At 36.4% G+C, this 10,556-nt stretch overlaps 1 pseudogene; it reads left to right on the top strand.

Annotated features, from left to right (window-relative positions):
• The first annotated feature begins 9,068 nt into the window (after nt 1–9,068).
• LOC116741831 lies at nt 9,069–10,030 on the top strand (annotated as a pseudogene).
• The last annotated feature ends 526 nt before the right edge of the window (nt 10,031–10,556 follow it).

The following is a 10,556-nucleotide window of genomic DNA, read 5'->3' as shown; positions in this document are numbered from 1 at the left end:
CCTCCACACAGTTATGTGACTAATAGAACAGAAAATGGTATCATAGAGAATTTAGAGAAGAGAGGAAAGTGTTTTGCCAGCACCATCACTGCCAATCAGTGTCTTCATGACATCAAAGTATTTGGTTCCACTTATTCATTAACCCCAGTGGGGTCCCCAATAGTTTTTAGATCAGTGCACAGAACACCTTCAAAACACAAAGGAAAATAGAAAAGCAGAGAAGAGACATTTACAAAAATATGAAGTAGGTTTATATTTATAAACAGGATCTTCAGCTTCCAAGTTCAAAGATGTTCCTCCATAGTCCATGTCTGTCAAGAATTCTAATGCTCTCATGTAGACAATTCTCTGTCTCAGAGTAAAATTTACCCTAAGCAATCTGTGACAAATAGTTTTCTTGTTGACTAAATATCTTCTAGAAGAAGAATCCAGAAAAAAAAAAAGAGCACTTGAATTCATTTCCTCTCATTGATTTTTCTGGGAAAATGGGAATGAGTAGATTTTTCAACCAACAGTCCTTCCCAATGGGCTAAAAATTTCAAATTTCATTCAGTGATAGTTATATTTGGTGTTATTCTCATCTATAATGTGGTGACAAATTGGTAACAAAAGAAAATGCTGTAACAAAACCAACTGGAAAGTCAGTAGATTCCAACAGATTCACGATGGGACAATGAAAAAAAGTGGCAAATATTAATTAATGCAAATGCAAGGAAATACACAGTATACCTGTCTTTGCTTGAAGATTTAATATGCATGCCTGGAGGAATTGCTAGGCTTATTACACTTATGTACATGTAAAAATTCACAAATGTTATTATAAAAGGTGAACTTTATCTCTGTGCATGACTGTGATTATTAAGTACACTTTGGTATGCAGTCATCATAGCTTCCCACTTTCTCAGTCCTAACTTTTCCAGCTTCAGTGTTAAAAATATTGTCTAAAGACCTAAGGTAAAGATGTGGGTGGGGAATGGATCTTGTTTGTAAAGGAGGGAGAAAATCAGCCTTGTATAATATGGGTATTTAGTGTCATTTCTCCACAGCTAAAAAAACCAAAAAATAAGTCACATGAGCTTTCTGTAAGGGCTATTGCCTCTAATTCAGAGTTCTGCTTTCTCTGCAGACTCTGTACTACTTCTGAATGTAACATGCAATTTATATATGCATCTGGAAGGAAATACATTAATCACAAGAAACAATATTTGGTCTAGTAATGGCAGTTAGAAATATGATTGCTGACCTAACAACATGAGTATCTTCAATATCATCCTGGAAAAAAAAAAAACTGTTCAAATTCTATGAGTCTTAAGTTGATTGGTAGCAAATGAAGGGTATTGAAAAATACAGGCAATTCAGAATTCATAAAAACGAATTACATTGAATCTGACAGGGAAATATATATATGTAGACACACAAAGATAAACAATGGTATAAGCTAAGCTAGACATTTAAAATATATGTTTTCAAACAGAACTTTCTATGAAGATTTAAAGAAGAAAGAAGACATTAGGTGCTGGAGAATTGCTTTGTATTTTCATGGGATGTCAAAAACTATGACAAGAGAAAGACTTCCCAGAATTAACAGTAATGAGTGCAAATAAACCTCCATATTCTTGATCATAAAACTTTTATATTATTTCTAGAATAATGACAAATAAAAATGTATTTATATAATGCGTGGAGCAGGAAAGAAGAGTGCATGGCAGAGAGGACAGCTAACAAGGAAACCTAAAAAGCCTTTAGTCATAAATAAAATATAAATATATTTGTTTGCTCTGCATTCTAAATTTTAGGACAGAAATTTGTCTGAGTGTTAATTTCAATTATTAAAATGCAATAAATAAATAAATAGAGTAATGCTCTTTCTTAGCTGGCCTTTGTTTCTTTATTGCTGTTACCTAGGATTGAATTTCCCAACACATGTGATAAAATGTGTTGGTTTAGTGTGCATGCATCACAATTACCTGGTAGACTTGGTAACCCACAGGTTACTGAGCCCCACCCCCAAATTGTCTGATTCAGAAGGTTTCGGTGGGGCCTGAAAACTTTATTTCTAACAAGTTTCCATTTGGTGCTGATATTGCTGGTCTTTGAACCATGCTTTGAAGAAAACTACTGGTATAATGGAATATGTATTAACAAATAAAAGTTTTCATTTTGCTATGAATTGGGAACATTTGGTTAGGAACCTCAGGTAGGTTCGTTTCTTTTCTGCAGTATTCCTGAAAACATTTAATATAAAATGTATTTTATAAATATTGCCAAAGCAATACTGCAACAGGTGGCGTTAAACAGGCAGGGAAAACTATTCAAGACTACTGAAATAGGGGAGAGAGATTGAACTCCTCTCTACTGAAACAAAAGTTAGGAGTTTTGAAGCCCTGAGGTGAGCTAGTGAAAATGTACTAGATGACTTTATATGGAAGGGTGGTGACTGTGATCAGGGCATCTCTATTTGCTAGTGATACCTGCCCCAGAGATAGGAAGATGGGGACTTTATCTTTCTTTATGACTACATTTCACAGGAATGGCTCCCAGATGTTTGAGAGAGACCTTCCTGGTTTGTAAAACTGGTAAGAGACTGAGGGAAGATTTACATCTCAAAGGGACAGAGAAAGAACTTACAATTGCAAGGTTTCTATAGTAATTGTTCTAAGCAAAAGGGAACTGAAGACTCATAGAGCTTGACCAGTTTTTTTTTTTTGGATGATATTAAAGATAATCATGTTGTTAGGTCAGCAATCATATTTCTAACTGCCATTGTTCTAAGAAAAAGGGGACTAGATTCAGGAATAAACCTATCTAATGTGTAGTCAAGCTGAGGAAAACATTAAGGATATATTGGTCAAAATCCAAAATGAAAGTGTAATATGTTGTTTCCAAAATAATTTGTCTTGGAACTACTCTTTTGAAGGAGCACCTTCTGGTATTATTTCTCTGAAAAATATATACGAAACTTTGTTCTATGAGAAGGCTTCTGTCCAAGGCTAAAAAGTTCTCAACGAATGCCACTTAAGCTCTTTATGCTGTTAATTGCCAAACCAAACTAAATATTCCTCTGAGTAGCAATTGCTTAAGGGAATAAATGGCACAATAAAGTCTTGAAGCCTGGACATGGGAAACACATAAGGTAAAATCTGGTATTTATTTTTAGAATGATAACACATTAATTAACTTTGATGTGAATATGTTACATATATATGGCAGTAGAGCTGCTTAGCATTTAGATGTATGTATGCAGCTACACATGTGCTGTCAAAAGTAAGTGCTGTGTCATATTCATATGCACAAGTGCAACCTGGTCTTTATTCTTTCACATTCTTTGTCTTTCTTCCCGCTGCCTTATTTAAGATACAGACAAGTAGAGGTTTTATCTTTGAAACAATTTATTTTTTAATCTAGTCACAATGTCCAAACATTATTCTAAGTTTATGATAAAATACTAGACAATTTTTTTTTTTTGTCTGCACCATATGACGTGTGGGATTTAGTTCCCTGACCAGGGATCGAACGCAGACACTGGCAGTGAAAGTGCCAAGTCCTAACCACTGGACCACCAGGGAATTCCTGAAAAACTAGATAGCTTTCAAAAATTATATTTATCATTTCTTTCTTTCTTGACTTAAAAATATATGCTTTTATTGTTTGGATTCATTGTATAAGTCAGCAGTCCCCACCTTCCACCCTCCAATCTCCTTTGCTCACTCACAGAGAGAAACACGTTTCTAACTATTTTGGGAGGTATTTGCACTATATGTTTAAATTACACACTTATAATACAATGTATTTATTTTTCAGTTACATATGTTACCTACTGCCTTCCTAATCAGTAAAATGAGGGTTTAGCACTCTTATAAAGCTCCTTCCACCTTAAAGGTATTCTTCCAATGTAATCATATCAAAATTTGGGGGCAAATTGTATTATATATTTTCATTATTATGAAATACGTAATAATTCATAGTATTATTCACAATTGAGATACATACCATAATGATTACATTTCCTTTCTTATGCATCTCCCCGCCTTCCACCCCAGTTTAGTTAATGCCTCATTAGGTGCTTACCTATCCATCTTTTCCCTTAAAGATACTGAAAATAAAAAGGAATCTAAAACACCTTGCTATATGGTCAAACACTTCACGTGATTTTTCAGGGGCTGGGTTTTCTTGGAAATAGTTTTTCTGGACCATATCATCCTCCTTCTTCAATCTCCCTGTCAGCTATCTGGAGCCTTTTAACTATATAAAATAATTTATGTAGTTATTTTAACCCATCATGGAAAAAATCCTTAAAATAAAGATTTTTTAAAAAAATATCTATGAGGAGAAAACCTTGAGGGGAGAGGGTTCCATTTTTGAAGCTCCATCCCAGAGAAAAAAGTTCCAGACAATAAAAATAAAATGCTCTCATATCACTTATTCTCTCATGACCTCTGCCCAACCTAATCGTCCCCTGCTGATATATACAGCTGTTTTCCTAAAACACACACACACACAACAACAACAAGAAACAACAATCATTCTCTTTTTTGAGATTTAAGGATTTCTTGGGAACAAGCTGCTTTATCATCCTACTTTTTCTCCTTTAATGTTATTTTGTAGGTTATCTTTTTCCAGCTTTTGAATATAAAAGAGAAAATTATTTAATCAAAGTGAAAACTTTTGCTGCCAATACTAATGAAACCAACACCAGAAACTGACTTCTAATTTTAATCCTCCAGTATATGTCAACTGTTATGGTAGTTGTTCTTAGATACATTTTCTCCCTCTCAGACCCTCAGCAAACCTGCGAGTCACAATTGTCTTGAACTTGACAAAATATGAGTTATGCAAACAAATACCCACACACATACAGAATATGTGTTTGAAACTTTCAAAAGCTCCTATGCATGAGTCCTCATCAACTAATTTATGCAGTTTCCAATAATCTCTTCCTTTGTATTTTCTTAAAACCTCCTTTTTTCCAGTAGTAGGAGATTTAACGTGGACTTAAGCTTCAAATAGGAAGACAGATTAAAATTGCCTTTATTCTTACATTTATTCTTCAGAGTGTATTTTAGTTAGAATAGTTCTCTTCCCTGATCTGAATCTTATTTCATGGTTCTCACCTCAGACTTATTTCCATGTTCTGCTATTTCTTCAAGCTTGGGGTGCCCTTCTTTCTTATCACTTATTTCTCGCTTATGTAGTGAATGTGACACATTTTCAAGAACAAAAGAAATGAATAAGTAGTTTAAAAATTATATTTTATGTTATCTAGCTTTCATTATATCTGCTTCTATATCTTTCCACCTACTAAGGGAAAAACAATCTGTGCTCTTTAGGATACATTATTATTAGCATAAAAATTAGACTAAAGTGGACACAGTCACACTTATTCTCTTATTTTCTGTTACTTAAAGATAGCAGAATACACCTTTTTGTATTAAACATGCTGTGCTTTCAAAACCCTTGATACCTCTGTATATAGTACATAAGTTATGACTTATTGAGAAGGTCAATTGTCTCTTTTGGAAAAAAAGACACAGGGTTACATCTCAGACCTGACAGATTTGCTACTTGTGATCTTTGATTTTTGCTGACTGGATATCTCTTTGATTTGAAACACACATAAAAAAGGCCATGCTCTCCAAGGCTATGCTCTTGGGCTCTCCAAAGTCTTTTACACAAAGAAATAGGAAGTGAAATGGAAGAACTGGAGAGGAGGAGAGTGCAAAAGAGATTGTACTTATATATGCTCAGTTCTTTACCCTAAATCCTCTTCAGAGAAAGGGAGAAAAGGATCAGAACTCATCCATCAGACAAGTGCCTATGCTTGGAATTTAATACTCCACCTTTTGTGCTCTAAACTTTGAAGGTAGTCTTTGGATTCATTCACGAGGTACTTCTAGTCTACCTCCATAAATTGCTATCAGGAGTACAGAAAATAAAATTAGTCCTTATGATTAGCAAAGTATACCTAACCAGTTTCTTGTCAGTATTTTATAATAAGATAAATGTATTAAGTCTCAGAGTTGGGGTCCACCTGAGGCACTTGGCAAATAATGCAGTAGTTTATTTATTGAGTATTGTTATGGATTGAATGGTGTCCCCCCCCCGCCAAATTCATATGTTGAAGTCCTAACCCCTAGTACCTGAGAATGTGACCTTATTTGGAAATAGGGTCATTGGAATGTAATTAGTTAAGATTAAGTAATACTGTAGTAGGGTTGGCCCCTAATCCAACATGACAGATATCCTTATAAAAAGGAGAAATGCGGACACAGATATGCACAGGGGACGAATGCCATATGAAGAGGAAGGCAGCTATTGGGGGGAGGCAGTTAGAAATACGATTGCTGACCTAACAACATGAGTATCTTCAATATCATCCTGAAAAAAAAAAAACAAAAAAACTGTTCAAATTCTATGAGTCTTAAGTTGATTGGTAGCAAATGAAGGGTATTGAAAAATACAGGCAATTCAGAATTCATAAAAATGAATTACATTGAATCTGACAGGGAAATATATATATGTAGACATACAAAGATAAACAATGGTATAAGCTAAGCTAGACATTTAAAATATATGTTTTCAAACAGAACTTTCTATGAAGTTTTAAAGAAGAAAGAAGACATTAGGTGCTGGAGAAATGCAGTGATAATTCATATAAATCACTTGCACTAGTGTTCATGACACACATTGAGTCATGTTCATTTCATCAGGTCAGTGCCAGGTACATACCAAGCATTTAAATAAATATTTGTTGGATTAGATTTTTCTGGATTCATTATCTTGTTTTAGAGTGGTTAATAATATGATTTTAGACACCAAAATTAGTGGGGCATAAAGATCAGACAGTTTGTCCACTCAAGACATAGCACTTTGGTGGCCATACTTTCCACTTACACATGAACTTGTATAACATGTGAACTTGTATGACAAATCCAAGAGAAATACTGATTTTCAGTGAGGAAGGAAATCTGACATCACATTGGGCTATTACTGTGTATGCGTGTGCATGTGTGTTAGCCTGGGTCCTACTGGAAACAGATGGCACACTCAAACTGGAAAGTTTAGGGTCAATTTAATAAGGAGATGCTCTACAAAGGTGTGAGCAGCATTTGGGGAATAATGTGGCACCTGAAACGGCTACGAACCTACTTCTTAAGGGACAAAGAAAGGAAATAAATATTAGAATCTGTAGACAGGAGCCTTATTGAAGGAACATCCTGGCAGGAGCTGCGGCTTGGCAAAGAGGCATCAAGAAGAATAACTACCTTGACCTGTCTTGTCTTCTGATCTCATGCTAGTGCCTCTCAATGTTCAAACCTAGAAAGAAGCTTGAGGTAAAGGAAATCTATCGATGATATAATTCTATGCAGGCTATCCTCTCAGGGCAAAGAGTACAGTGAAGAATGGTGCAAATTGGATCTGATAGAGATTTTATATCATTGTTAAATTCTGCTACATCTAAAATTTTTCTCATGCTTCTTTTTTTCCCTCTCTCCCTCAATTTTTGTACATTTTCTTCTCATCTCACACTTATCATGAAAATTAAATGTTAGACTGAATATGGAATTTCCTTGTTTCCTGATCTTTCACCTACCTCATCAATTCCTTTTCTCTCTTATCCAGTTTAGGGAAGATGATGTGTCATTTCAATCAATTAATTTCACCATCAATACTTGAGGTTTTTCTTTCTACCCCATCAGTCCTACTCAACTCCAACCCACGTTTCTCCACTTATTACTCAGGTTGCTGAGATCTGCTGGAGAAAACCATACTGCCTTATGCACAAGTGCCATTACAAATTTGTGTTCTCCAAACTCAGTTAGGCACTTGATGCCTTCCTGAATACCTCCTTCATATCTTCATATCAGTTATAACACATCACACTTTTGTACCTCCACGTTCAACTTATCCTAATCTCATGGACCAGCGAGCCAGCTAAAAAGTATCCTGCTTTAAAATAATACATCACAGATCCCTGTTTTCATTTCAGCCTTTCCTTTGATTCTGTGTAAGTGGTTCAATATTATCTGAAGGCAAACTGGAAAATTTAAAGATGCATAATGTCAACCCATGAGTAACTGCCAAAAAAAAAAACAGAAAAAAGGGCAAGGCATAGCTAATAACAGGATATGCAGCCAATGTGGTGGTTTGAGGGAGACTTAAAGCTCCAAATGCATATATTAGGAAAGAAGAATGATCTTAAAGTATTGTTTTTATCACGACTTAATAAAGGAGAAAAACCTGTGACTGAGGAGTCTGGCTCCATCCCCAAATCCTGTGTGGAATCCTTGGGCCCAACTATAGGCAATTACCAAGATTTGCCTCACAGGCCTCATGAGTGAAAGCTGCTTTCCCCTCACCAGATTTGGTGCACAACGTTACACTGCAATTTTCTGAAGAAAGTTGTAGTCAAGGACTCAGATTTCCCCCACCCCACTCATCTGCATCCTCATAGGCATATGGGCACTCCTAGCCCTGACCACCTATTTTGAGGCCTCCATCTCAGTGCCCATGGCTGAGGCACTCTACTTCAACTCAGTACCTTCCAACTCCTACCCCTTCTTTCTTTCCTTACCTTCAGCCCATGGTCCATGAAGAGACAAGAGCCTTTTGTTAAGTCTCTCCTCAGAGACAGCTACCCCTTTCTGCGCTCCATCCATCTGATCCTCTCCTGCCATTCTATGAAGAAAAACAAAATAGCAGGGAGCCAGAGCTTCCTTTAACCTCTTGCATTATTCACTGTCACAGTAAGTGAATAAAGGCTTGATTAGTACTTTCAGTCTTTCTGTCCAATTGACCACCTCAATACCTATTTTGTTGATAATTGTTGCAGAGAAAAGCACTTGAAAAATTTGGCAGTCATGCATGATAAAAACACTCAGCAAACTTAGATCAAAAGGGACTTTTTTTCCCACTCCGATAATAGACATCAATAAAAATACTACAGCTAGGGTGGGGGTCGGTGCGGAGATTCAGTCATGAAGTCGGGATTAGGGACTTCTCCCGCAGCGACGTGCCTGCCGAGCCTATTTGTGTTGTGGCATCAGGCTTCCAGGTGACTTTACAGTGAGATGCTGCTCTCCATAGGGATGCTTATGCTGTCGGCCACACAAGTCTATACCATCTTGACTGTCCAGCTCTTTGCATTCCTAAACCTACTGCCTGTAGAAGTGGACATTTTAGCATACAATTTTGAAAACGCATCTCAGACATTGATGACCTTCCAGCATGATTTGGTTATAGACTTCCAGCTGAAGGTTTAAAGGGTTTTTTGATTAACTCAAAACCAGAGAATGCCTGTGAACCCATAGTGCCTCCGCCACTAAGAGACAATTCATCTGGCCCTTTCATCGTGTTAATTAGAAGACTTGATTGTAATTTTGATGAAAAGGTTTTAAATGCACAGAGAGCAGGATACAAAGCAGCCATAGTTCACCATGTTGATTATGATGACCTCATTAACATGGGATCCAATGACAGTAAGTACAGATCACAAAATTTGTCCAGGATAGACATAAAGCTAGAAGAAACTGACTTCGTAAAGATCAACTTAAGAAACTCCCTATACATAAATTCAAAAAAGGAGATGAGTATGATGTATGTGCCATTGATTTGGATGAATATGAAGATGGAGACAAGCTCAGAATCCGTCCGTGTTCCCATGCTTATCATTGCAAGTGTGTAGATCCTTGGCTAACTAAAACCATAAAAACCTGTCCAGTCTGCAAGCAAAAAGTTGTTCCTTCTCAAGGCGATTCAGACTCTGACACAGATAGTAGTCAAGAAGAAAATGAAGTGTCAGAACATATGCCTTTATTCAGACCTTTGGCTTCTGTCAGCACCCAGTCATTTGGGGCTTTGCCGGAATCCTGCTCACATCAGAACGTGACAGAATCTTCAGACTATGAGGAAGATGACAATGAAGATACTGACAGTAGTGATGCAGAAAATGAAATTAATGAACATAGTGTTGTGGTCCAACTGCAGCCTGATGGTGAACAGGATAGCAAACAACATAGCAAACACTGTTTGACCTTCAGAGGGTATTGGGTTATTTCCCTTTAAAATGTTTATTTAGGCATATAGTTATTTTGCTCCCTTCAGAGATTTCTGTGGAAATAACTTATTTTTTAGTATTCTACAGGTTAATCAGATTACTGAAACAGGCTTTTTTGACCTGGTATTTATCTGCAGGAGTGTACTTCATTTCACTAATAACTAATACAGACTGGTGCTGTAACTCAAGCATCAAATCAACTCTTCTTTTGGAATGAAATATAGCCAAAACATTAAAAAAAATTCCTCAGTATAGCTTACAATTAAGACCTAGATCACAATATGCAAATGTTTCATGTTTTTACACACAAGGTCAGTGCTGTGGTCACCTAGCATGAGCTAAGCCAACTCCCATCTCCATAAAGTTACCTAGAGTTGTTGAGCTGGAATACGGTTGTTCTGGTATTTCAGCCATCATTAGTGAGAGGCTACAAGGTAAGTTAGCATTTTTCTTCCGATCAGCACCACAGAGACTCAAAGCTGTCTTTTTCCTTTCTATTGCC

Source organism: Phocoena sinus, chromosome 16 (assembly GCF_008692025.1).
Source record: "Phocoena sinus isolate mPhoSin1 chromosome 16, mPhoSin1.pri, whole genome shotgun sequence".
NCBI classification, from domain to species: domain Eukaryota; kingdom Metazoa; phylum Chordata; class Mammalia; order Artiodactyla; family Phocoenidae; genus Phocoena; species Phocoena sinus.
The sequence above is the reverse complement of the archived record's forward strand: the minus strand, read 5'-3'. Positions and strand labels throughout refer to the sequence as shown.